The sequence below is a fragment of the Ambystoma mexicanum genome, chromosome 9, assembly GCF_040938575.1.
Source record: "Ambystoma mexicanum isolate Mex_15411 chromosome 9, UKY_AmexF1_1, whole genome shotgun sequence".
NCBI lineage: Eukaryota > Metazoa > Chordata > Amphibia > Caudata > Ambystomatidae > Ambystoma > Ambystoma mexicanum.
In genome coordinates, this window is record NC_090931.1 from 1,123,362,432 (window position 1) to 1,123,374,373 (window position 11,942).

The 11,942-nt window shown below is 40.4% G+C and overlaps 2 non-coding genes across 2 annotated transcripts; both read right to left on the reverse strand.

Annotated features, from left to right (window-relative positions):
• Window positions 1-264: 264 nt before the first annotated feature.
• Window positions 265-380, reverse strand: LOC138490557 (U5 spliceosomal RNA). The gene has a single exon (XR_011275504.1). It is a non-coding gene; the product is annotated as a U5 spliceosomal RNA (small nuclear RNA).
• Window positions 381-9,850: 9,470 nt separating this feature from the next.
• LOC138490556 (U5 spliceosomal RNA) lies at window positions 9,851-9,966 on the reverse strand. Its single transcript, XR_011275503.1, has one exon. It is a non-coding gene; the product is annotated as a U5 spliceosomal RNA (small nuclear RNA).
• Window positions 9,967-11,942: the final 1,976 nt, after the last annotated feature.

Consider the following 11,942-nt stretch of genomic DNA (forward strand, 5'->3'; position numbering starts at 1 on the left):
ATATAATCAATGTTGTTTGTGATGTCATCTTTGATGTCCTGGGTGTTAGTCTTAGCAGTGCACAGTGGTGGCACGAGTTATGGTTGCTTAGCTTACCATAAGTGGCGAATTTCAGGTGTTTTGCGGTTTTACTGGGAACCATAACGTCCCTGTAACAACAATGTTTTTTTTCACTGAATTCTATAGGTTTATAGTAGCGCAACTTAACAATAACGTCTTTTTTAAATTTTTTTTATTTTTTATTTTTTTTTAACCATCATAGCTAACCCTGCAAGTGGCAAGGCTTCAAAAAATTGAGTGAAACTCTTTAATGTTCCTCTCCACGGAAATCTTTAGTAAAAGGCGAAAGATTTATTTGGGTTGAAGAGAAACCAGAGTATAACAATAACGTCTCTTTAACATAGTTTTTTACTGAATATATATACAGATAGATAGATAGATAGATAGATAGATAGATAGATAGATAGATAGATAGATAGATAGATAGATAGATAGATAGATAGATAGAGCATAAAACATATAGAAATAGTACATCACCATAAAATCACATTGTTACGAAGAAAGGCACCAAGATTCATCACAAGACACTTCATAATTATCATATAACAATCAATCAGTATCATAGAATAATGAACCAAGTGTAGCTCTTCTTCTCATGTCAGAATGTAAAAAACATGCACATTTAAAAGTGTTAATGGCATTGTTGGATGATACTAGCAGTAAAAAAGAAGGACGCCATTGCCTATAGCACGAGCCCTTCAGAAAATCATAAAGAAAATAAGTGCACAAATCATTGTATAAAGGAAACAATATCACTAGGTGCACCACTTTGCTTCAATTTTTAACGTCTCCTTTTCAGGGCAAAGATGAAGGGAGGAAGCAGACCACCTGTAAATAGCATGTGTTGGCCTTTAGTAGTCACACACATTGAACTCTACAGTTTTCTTTGTTTACTACAGACCATCATTGGTCATTGTTCTGTTTTACAGATTCTTGCCTCATTGATCTTCACTTTCCCACTAAGTTTCCTGAGCCTGCACTGCAGCACAGCGTTTCCTACTTCTAGTCCCTAATTCCTTGTTTAATGAGACTACAGTTCTTTCTGTTTCACATGGCTTCATTGCCATGACGTCTTTACTGCATTTATTGGTAGTAGTATTAGTAGTAATGCTACAGTTGCCAAAACAAGTTAAAGCATTGTTGGTATTTGTAACGATATATTGGGAGACTACGCTCAACATAGGGCGTCCCCCCGAATTAAGCGAGACCACAACACACCAATGGTTGGTATCCAACATGCCCTATCTATGACTCATATAGAACCACGTAGATCCCTCCCCCTGTGCTAACAATTAGAACCAGGCAGGGGTATAGGCAGAATATATATATATATATATATATTTATAAATGTATTCAATAGCTCTTTACTAGTAACACACGCCACCTTCTATGGGGCACCAAACAAATCTTCAACATAACATGCAGTTTCCTTTTTCTAATAAACAGGCGAATATTACTTGAACAAATTTATACTGAACACAAAGCACTGTTTGATTTTAAAACAAGTGACACATTGACATGTACAGTACTTGATACCTGGGGTTTCTCTGCACACTGGAAAATACTTGCAGTTTTGAAAACACAGATTCGAAAAAATGCATGTGGCAAATAGCACCCTGTTTCCTTTTCAGCAAAAAGCAATGAAAAATCATTCTATCAGGGTCACTTACTCACTCCCAGGAGAGAGTGTATATTGTTCAATGGAAATTACACTAGTTTCTCTTTGCAAAGCACCTCTCCCAGAAGCACCAAAAATCTGTCCATTGGTAATATACAGCACTCCTGTGTTTAAAGGCCTGGTCTAGGGAGTGGGGCCAGTTTAGTAATTTAATTTGGGGTCAAAAAAATGTTCAGGGCATTTTGGTTATCCAAAAGAAAAATCTGATTTCAAACATCAATCAATTGCATTGCATCTACTCGAAAAATATTGACACCATCCAACTTGATTTTTGCTTTGTCAAAAGATGCCATTCCTAAACCAAGTAAAAAAGCACATACACCCTTATTGACATGCTGTCTAGTTTCTTCCATTTCAGAACAAAACAAGTTTTGGATTTCAGGAAAAATAATCTTTACTCTCCACACACTCTGCTTCTTCATAGCCATAGCGACCGCCATCATCACTACACACAACAAATAAAAGACTTGGTATCATGTACACATGGACACTTCAACTCCTCCTCCACATCCATAAAACTAGTCCCCCAATGTCTTCTTTCCATACAAGGCATCGTTAAAATACCCAGATGGCACATGCAGGTCTGTGGACTGCAGCATTGTCCAGACACTGATGCACAGGGCAGTCCTTCTACCTATAATGGCCACAACCACCACAATAGAATTAAACCATATATGTTTATACAATGAACCTTCAAATAACAAGATGAACACTAAACCTCCCCACTACCAAAGACGTCCGCAGACACTAAAATTGACGGTGTACTCGATGGCATCTATTATGCTTTTATTCATGTATAAAAACAGCCCCATATCAGCTTTTATTCGAATGCAAGGAAGACATGGTATCGAGCAGTATACACAAACACAATGGATACAAGTTTCAAAAACCTTTATTTAGTATTTTGGTTGGGTTGGCAGAATTATTAACTGGCCCAAACTGGCCAAAATCTAGAATGGGAGTAGTCTTGACCATTAAACGAATGACAAACAAGTCCAAGTCAGTCTAGTCAAGATAGAAATGCCTATACTAAAGAAACCTAACTTTGCCCTCCTTCTTAAACTGACAAATGTGTTAAGGGAATACAAAAGGAAAATAGTGACTCAAAAGAAATGTCAGAATGGCTTAAGTAACAGCTCCCTTCCCCACGTTCAACCTCACGGGATCTAGAGAGTTTCTAGAGAGTTTCTTACAAAGTATAGGTGGATGGAACAGTTCTATCAGTCTTGCACACTTTGGCTTACTGGTACAATTCAACAGTTCAGTCTTAGGCTTCCAACTTCTGATAGTTCAATCACTTCCTTAGGATTCATCGGTCTTGTCATCAATATTCTGTTCACATTCACTTTCTCAATTTCTCATAGTTCTGCACAGGCTTCCTACTGCCGGGCGCAAACCTGTCCATTCATCTTTCACTTCACCACACAGTTCTGCACAGGCTTCCCTCTGAGGGGCTCAAGCCTGTCTCTTGTCAATTCATCACACAGTTCTGCACAGGATGCTTCCCTCTGCTGGGTTGAGCTTGTCTCTTTGTGGGGATTTTACATAGACCCCTGCATGACCACTTCAACTCTCTTCCAACAATTTTGCAATTCACAATCTTCCTCATCTTTTAACACCAATGCCTGTTGGTACTTTTAGTAGTTCTTATTCTCTTCAGTTTGCCCTCTTGACCTTTTTCAAAGTGCATATACTTTGAACTCTTGGTGTTTTCAACTCTCATTAAATTTCACAGCGACTTTAGAATGGTCAACTTTGCCCCTCAGGACCACTCTGTTACTTTTTACAATTCAGCAATTTTCCTTTCCATTCGGGTTTTATTGGCACACACGCAACCTTCAACTTTTGATTTACAGTCACTTTTGCTTTCAACACAAACCAGACTTTTGCTGCCCTTGATAACTCACTGGTCATGTTACTTCATTTTATTTCATCGTATTCATGCAGCATTCAAGGCCATTACCAACGTCTCCTCTGCTCCTCCCCAACTCTGCCGTTCACCCGGGAGTGTCGTGAGGCACGCTAATGCAGGCTGAAGGTTTCTTTCCTCTGGTCACTCGGTTTCAGCTTTGGAATGCTTATGGCTTCCCGAAAGTGTGGATTTCTCGCCTGACTCTCTCTCGATCGTTCAACTGCTGATCAGCCTGTTGGCCTTCCAACTTCCACAGCAAAGTTTGCATCAGTCCTGTAAGAGCTGTTCTGGCTCGTGACCGGTCTCAGCAGTTGCTACTTTTCTCTCTGCAGTTGTGGCTCTGCTCTGTGGGGTTCCACAAGGATCGGCCTTGTCTCCTACATTGTTCAATATCTATATTCAGCCTCTGGTCTCTCTGATCAGCTCCCATGGCTTCAGATGGTACGCAGACGATACCCAGATCTTGGTTCGGCTTGATTTACTTTATCTTGCCAATGCCACTCAGCTGCAAGATTGCTTATCTGCCATGCGATGTGGGAGGAGTGAAAATTGGCTGAAACTTAATGGAGATAAGACTGAGGTTGTGGTGGTGGGTGCTGACACTGTCCCTTCTTTTTGGACGTCGTCCTTCTGGCCGTCCTCATTGGGTACTTTTCCTGTAGCAGTCTCAACAGTCAAAAACGTAGATGTCAAACTATCAGCCTCTCTTTCCATGGCCTCTCAGATTGGGTTGGTCTGTCAAGCTGCCCATTTTCAACTGAAAATAATCAGGAAGGTTGTGCCTTTTATTTCACTTCATCTGCATGCTGCAGTGGTTTCTGCCCTAGTTCTCAGCAGAATTGACTACTGCAACTACTTTTATCTTGCACAACCAGATTATTTAGTACATCACTTGCAGGTGCTTCAAAACGCTGCTGCTCGCCATGCAACTGGTACTCCGTATCGGGAGCATATTTCACCTGTTCTCAGGTTCCTTCGTTGGCTCCCAGTGTATAAACGTGTCTTTTAAATCCCTCTGTCTAGTGCATAGGGCTTTTATGCTGTTGGTCCAGAGTATTTGCAGGATAGGGCTTAGATGGGTTGTGGAAAAAGGGGGTTATTATTTTTTACCATTAGGTGCTTCTCTCCCACTCCCAAAGGACCCCCTACCCAGGTGATCCTCCCTTGCTTGTCCACCCCCACGGTCGTGATCCAAAAGCGCTGGCCTTCCCCATGCCACCTGAGTATGGGATTACCAGGGACTAGGTTGTGAAACACCCTCTGGTTTTTCACACACCTTTTCCAGGTCCTCTTTTGGCCACCAAATAACCCAAAATCGTTTTTCCAGACTTGTATCTCACTGCGCCGTCCGTGGTTGGCAGCGATGTTTGTGAACTCATCCTACGTGTAAATCTTTTATTGACCCATACAAACAGCTCCATATCAACTTTATTCCACTCCCCCACCCTTTCCAGGCCCCCTTTCAGCCACCAAATAACCCCAAATCTGTTTTCCACACTTTTTCTCACCGTGCTATCCTCGGACAGAGGCAGCTGTCCGCGGATCCAACATGGTGACGTTCCCAAAAATTTGACACAGCTCACATTTTTAAACATCCAATCAGCGGGTGCGTATGATGTCTGCAGATGTCACGCCGGACTCTGATTGGTCCAGGGGCATTTGCAGATGCCGAATCAAGAAATTAATCAGCAGACCTGACCCAGACATCACTAATTTTTGTTGTACCTACTTTTTGGCAATTTTTTAAAAAACTGCTGGACAGATTACTTTTTGGACCATGCTGCCACTCCTAGCGCACATTTGGTAAATATATGTTCAGCCATTTGAGCTGTAGGTGCAAGCAACATTTTTTTCAAACTCATTCTGAGGGGACCATATACTTTTTTTAACAAAGTTTGGTGAGGATTTGTCCGGGGGGGTGCCTTTGGATGCAAAGTTATTAGCCGCCCAAAAAGTGCCCTTTATATGAGATGAGCAACTTAACCATAACTACAGTGCTGCTACTGCAGGCCCTGCAATATACATTACACAGCTCGCAGTAGCGGTTGTGTAGTTATGGTTAAGTTGCTCAACTTATAGCAAGAGCACTTTTTTGGGTGGCTTATAACTTCGCTCCCCCTGGACGAATCCTCATCAAACTTTGTATATGGCCCATATTGCAAAGTTTGGTGAGGTTTGGTCAAGGGAGGGCAAAGTTATAGGGGGGTTCCAAAATTTATTTTTTTCCCATAGACTGAATAGAGGAAACATTTCTGTTGCGCCTACAGCCCAAAACGCTGGACAGATTTTCACCAAATTTGCAGTCGGAGTAGCAGCTTGGTCCTGAAAGCGTGCTTTTGTAAATTTGGTGAAAATCCATCCAGTAGTTTTTATTTAAATGACCAAAGAGTAGGTCTAAAGAAATGTGTGATATCTATGTCCGCTCCATGGACACACTTCTCTGTTCGCTCCGTGGACAGGACACCGATTGGATAATCGGCTTACGTCATATCCTCGGACACGCGACATGCTCTCTGGTTGGCTGGGATGAGGCGTGAGGTGCGTCAAATTGTTTCGATGCGCCCGCCATATTGGATGCACGGACATGCGCTGGAAGTGAGCATAAATACAATTTTGGGGAGTGTGTTGTGTGTATGAGTGCTTGGAGAGGGTGGGGGAGTAAGAGATGGGTCAAATGCTGTATTTGTTTAGGTGGGAGACGGCTGTGATGTGTTTGAGGTGTCCGCAGACAAAATAAACACTGGGCGCACGACTGGCTATTTTAGTTTAGTATGATGTTGGTTTTGGGTCGTTAGAAGAGCATTGGGTGAAGAGGGTATGTATGAGTTTCTACGTTGGTTGTAATTATTTTTTAGAATGTTACTTGAAGTGGGTAGGTTTTGAGGTGAATGTATTATGTTTTTGGGTTGTGGTTATTTGGTAGGTGTTTGTTTCTATGGGTGTGTTATGCTGCAGTGGTTGTGGTCAGGGCCTAGAGTCTTGGGTGCATGTCCGAAGTGCCATAGGCCTTTTGCCATGCACCCAAGACTCTAGGCCCGGGCAACAACCACTGCAGCATAACACACCCATCTTACCAAATATTCTGACTGTGGGTTGTGGGTTGTTTAGGGGATATGTTTTTAAAAATGTGTGTACTGATTGGTAGTAGTGTAATAGTATTTATAGGACAGTGAGATGATGTGTCTAACTTTTTGGGATTCTGTTCAGAATGTTGGTATTGAAGACTCTAGGCATTTTGGGTTGTATTTATTGGTGAGGTGTTCCTTTGCATGGCTGTGTTATGTTGTGGTGGGGGTGAGTTTAATTATTATATAATTACTGTTTGTTTTGGTGAGGCTTTATGAAGAGTTTTGGCCAGGCCATGCAGTCAATATTGTAGTGTTTGGCAACAAGTGCTGCAGCATAAGATACCCATGGAAGCAAACATTTTGGATTGTGGTGTATGGTGAGGTGTTTGCTTGAATGGGTGTGTTATGCTGTCGTGTTTATGAGTCCAATCGTTATATACTTACTGTTTGACTTTTTGTGGTTGCATGCAGTTTTTTCATGCAAATTACCAAGAAGGGTCATGGGAGTCCTTCAGCTAGACATTAGTCCTGGTTACGAGAGACTTACTCAGAGCCTTCATCTCACTATCTTCCATAGAGAAGAAATATCCCAAACATATCAGTCTTTGTCCTGCCCTGGCGCAGTCCAGCACCGAATTGCCAGGCAATTCTACTCCAAAGAAGAGTACCAATAGCAATCCCAGGATACCCTTTTTTTGCATATTTAAGTAACCTTTGATGTCACCCTAAGTTACTAGGGGAATCCAGACGTGGACTCCTTGGTCACTATTCTTAGGCAGACACAGCTCAAACCTACTGATGAGGTCCAACCAGACCAAAATACATGTCTGGGCTTGCTGTTGGTACTCTTGTTCAGAGTACAATTGCCTAGCTTTTCAGTGCTGGACTGCCCCTGGGCAGGGCAAAGACTGATATGATTGGGATATTTCTCCTCTGTGAAAGATAGTGAGCTAAAGAATCTGGGTAAGGCTCTCACACCCAGGACTAATGTCTGGCAGAGAGACTCCCAGGATCCCCCTTGTTTTTTGCACATTTAAGTAACTTTGGGTCTCACCTTAAGTTATTAAGGGATTCCAGGCGTGGTGTATTTTATTTGTTTATTTCTTTTCCCATTTTAGTGGCATTCATCTATCTGTTGGCTTGTTGCAGATTTTTGGGGCAGTTAGATACCTGTTGGTGTATTGTAACTGTTCATTTCTTGTTTCATTTTAATGGTATTCTTTTATTTGTTTGCATGTTGCAGAATCTTGGGTCAGTTAGGTACCTGTTGACGTTTTCTAACTGGTCATAGTTTTGAAGTTCAAGTTTTATGTAAGTTCATACACAAATTAGTTAGTAAATTTTGGTTTTAAGAATATTAAGTAAGCGTTTAGAAGATTTGTTGGTAATGTCAATGTCTGTTTTACAATAATGTTAGTATCATTAAATTTGATCCATCCACAATTCTTTTTTATATGTGCAGTGTAGTGACTTGCATTGGTTATGGCTCCTGTGTAGTGGATTATACCTATTGTTGTGAAGGTTTCCTTACCAAGTGATGCTTTACCATGAGTGAATCCACTTAGCTTGCCGTTGTTTTTGGTACCATCTGCATTATAATGTAAAGGAATTACTATTACATATTTACTATGTGTCTGTATTTGTAAGGTGGAAAGACCACCACACCGTTTACCTCCCTAGTGACCCAAAGTGGGATACTACAAACTCACGTGTGCAAATTATAGGCCTCTAATATATAACTGCGGTCATGGGGTCAGGGGACCGCGGCCTGGCCGGAGGGGGTTGCAGCAGGTCTTGGTCGGAAATTTTTGTACGAGTACATTTTATCAGGGCTGGAGACTTGCTCCTTGCAAAGAATGTTTACTTGATTTGCCGTGTGAAAAGGAGGTGGGCTGAGCTGACAGGTGGTGTGGTGTGGCCTGGCTGTGGGAGTAGCTTGGAGATTGCAAAGTTCTCCAGAGGAACAAAGTAAATGCGTAGAAGTGGCGCCCGGATTGGTGAATGGTACCAAACAACTGATGTCTTTTTACAATATATTTCTAATTCCAGTATGGTCTGAAGGGCTATTGGCTCCCATTTTGAGTGAAGTTCACTGCCGTTGAATTTTCACTTCCGAGCTGAGCAAACCCAAGCATCATACACAGTACAAGGTTCAATTGTTTTTTGACCTTGAAACAAAGAGAGGATTGCAAAAGGAATGCAAGAAGGGAGGGATGTAACACTGTCAAATATGATAAGGTTCACCATTCCAAAACTGGACAAAGGAACATGTTATTTCATTTCATGAATATTTGTTGACCTGAACGGAGTGGCTGCGTTATGCTGAGAGAATGGAAATACCAAATATTATGTACGTTTTACTTTTGACGATTTTATAGACCAACGAGTCAACTTATCATTCACTGACCGTTAATGATGGCTTATATTGTACTCGGTTGTTGTTTGTGTCATATTGCAATGAAATGCAAATACAACTTGTGTGTGTACTTACCTTTGTCTCAAGCGCATGGGCAGTCCAGAATCGAGATGCGTGTACTCCATTAGTAGGTTCCACAAACGCGAGAGTAGAGGAGAGTAAAGTAAGCAAACAAGAGGCAGTATCATTAGCAACTGTGTATAATCTACATGATTGTATTCACAAACAAAAAATATAGCTGTGTTTCAGGCCTGCTTCTTCCCCTATATATGTACATCATAAGATGCGATTAAATTCTAAGGAAAGTAGTGTAAGAACATGTGAGAATAATAGTATCTATAAATGTAATACCTTTTGAAAGTTAAGTTTTTGACTGTCAGTAAATAAAACCACCTGGCCTAGATATGACAGTGAACAAAAAAGAAGGGGCTAGACATGCGATGTCATCAGTGATATAATCAATGTTGTTTGTGATGTCATCTTTGATGTCCTGGGTGTTAGTCTTAGCAGTGCACAGTGGTGGCACGAGTTATGGTTGCTTAGCTTACCATAAGTGGCGAATTTCAGGTGTTTTGCGGTTTTACTGGGAACCATAACGTCCCTGTAACAACAATGTTTTTTTTCACTGAATTCTATAGGTTTATAGTAGCGCAACTTAACAATAACATCTTTTTTAAATTTTTTTTATTTTTTATTTTTTTTTAACCATCATAGCTAACCCTGCAAGTGGCAAGGCTTCAAAAAATTGAGTGAAACTCTTTAATGTTCCTCTCCACGGAAATCTTTAGTAAAAGGCGAAAGATTTATTTGGTTTGAAGAGAAACCAGAGTATAACAATAACGTCTCTTTAACATAGTTTTTTACTGAATATATATACAGATAGATAGATAGATAGATAGATAGATAGATAGATAGATAGATAGATAGATAGATAGATAGATAGATAGATAGATAGATAGAGCATAAAACATATAGAAATAGTACATCACCATAAAATCACATTGTTACGAAGAAAGGCACCAAGATTCATCACAAGACACTTCATAATTATCATATAACAATCAATCAGTATCATAGAATAATGAACCAAGTGTAGCTCTTCTTCTCATGTCAGAATGTAAAAAACATGCACATTTAAAAGTGTTAATGGCATTGTTGGATGATACTAGCAGTAAAAAAGAAGGATGCCATTGCCTATAGCACGAGCCCTTCAGAAAATCATAAAGAAAATAAGTGCACAAATCATTGTATAAAGGAAACAATATCACTAGGTGCACCACTTTGCTTCAATTTTTAACGTCTCCTTTTCAGGGCAAAGATGAAGGGAGGAAGCAGACCACCTGTAAATAGCATGTGTTGGCCTTTAGTAGTCACACACATTGAACTCTACAGTTTTCTTTGTTTACTACAGACCATCATTGGTCATTGTTCTGTTTTACAGATTCTTGCCTCATTGATCTTCACTTTCCCACTAAGTTTCCTGAGCCTGCACTGCAGCACAGCGTTTCCTACTTCTAGTCCCTAATTCCTTGTTTAATGAGACTACAGTTATTTCTGTTTCACATGGCTTCATTGCCATGACGTCTTTACTGCATTTATTGGTAGTAGTATTAGTAGTAATGCTACAGTTGCCAAAACAAGTTAAAGCATTGTTGGTATTTGTAACGATATATTGGGAGACTACGCTCAACATAGGGCGTCCCCCCGAATTAAGCGAGACCACAACACACCAATGGTTGGTATCCAACATGCCCTATCTATGACTCATATAGAACCACGTAGATCCCTCCCCCTGTGCTAACAATTGGAACCAGGCAGGGGTATAGGCAGAATATATATATATATATATTTATAAATGTATTCAATAGCTCTTTACTAGTAACACACGCCACCTTCTATGGGGCACCAAACAAATCTTCAACATAACATGCAGTTTCCTTTTTCTAATAAACAGGCGAATATTACTTGAACAAATTTATACTGAACACAAAGCACTGTTTGATTTTAAAACAAGTGACACATTGACATGTACAGTACTTGATACCTGGGGTTTCTCTGCACACTGGAAAATACTTGCAGTTTTGAAAACACAGATTCGAAAAAATGCATGTGGCAAATAGCACCCTGTTTCCTTTTCAGCAAAAAGCAATGAAAAATCATTCTATCAGGGTCACTTACTCACTCCCAGGAGAGAGTGTATATTGTTCAATGGAAATTACACTAGTTTCTCTTTGCAAAGCACCTCTCCCAGAAGCACCAAAAATCTGTCCATTGGTAATATACAGCACTCCTGTGTTTAAAGGCCTGGTCTAGGGAGTGGGGCCAGTTTAGTAATTTAATTTGGGGTCAAAAAAATGTTCAGGGCATTTTGGTTATCCAAAAGAAAAATCTGATTTCAAACATCAATCAATTGCATTGCATCTACTCGAAAAATATTGACACCATCCAACTTGATTTTTGCTTTGTCAAAAGATGCCATTCCTAAACCAAGTAAAAAAGCACATACACCCTTATTGACATGCTGTCTAGTTTCTTCCATTTCAGAACAAAACAAGTTTTGGATTTCAGGAAAAATAATCTTTACTCTCCACACACTCTGCTTCTTCATAGCCATAGCGACCGCCATCATCACTACACACAACAAATAAAAGACTTGGTATCATGTACACATGGACACTTCAACTCCTCCTCCACATCCATAAAACTAGTCCCCCAATGTCTTCTTTCCATACAAGGCATCGTTAAAATACCCAGATGGCACATGCAGGTCTGTGGACTGCAGCATTGTCCAGACACTGATGCACAGGG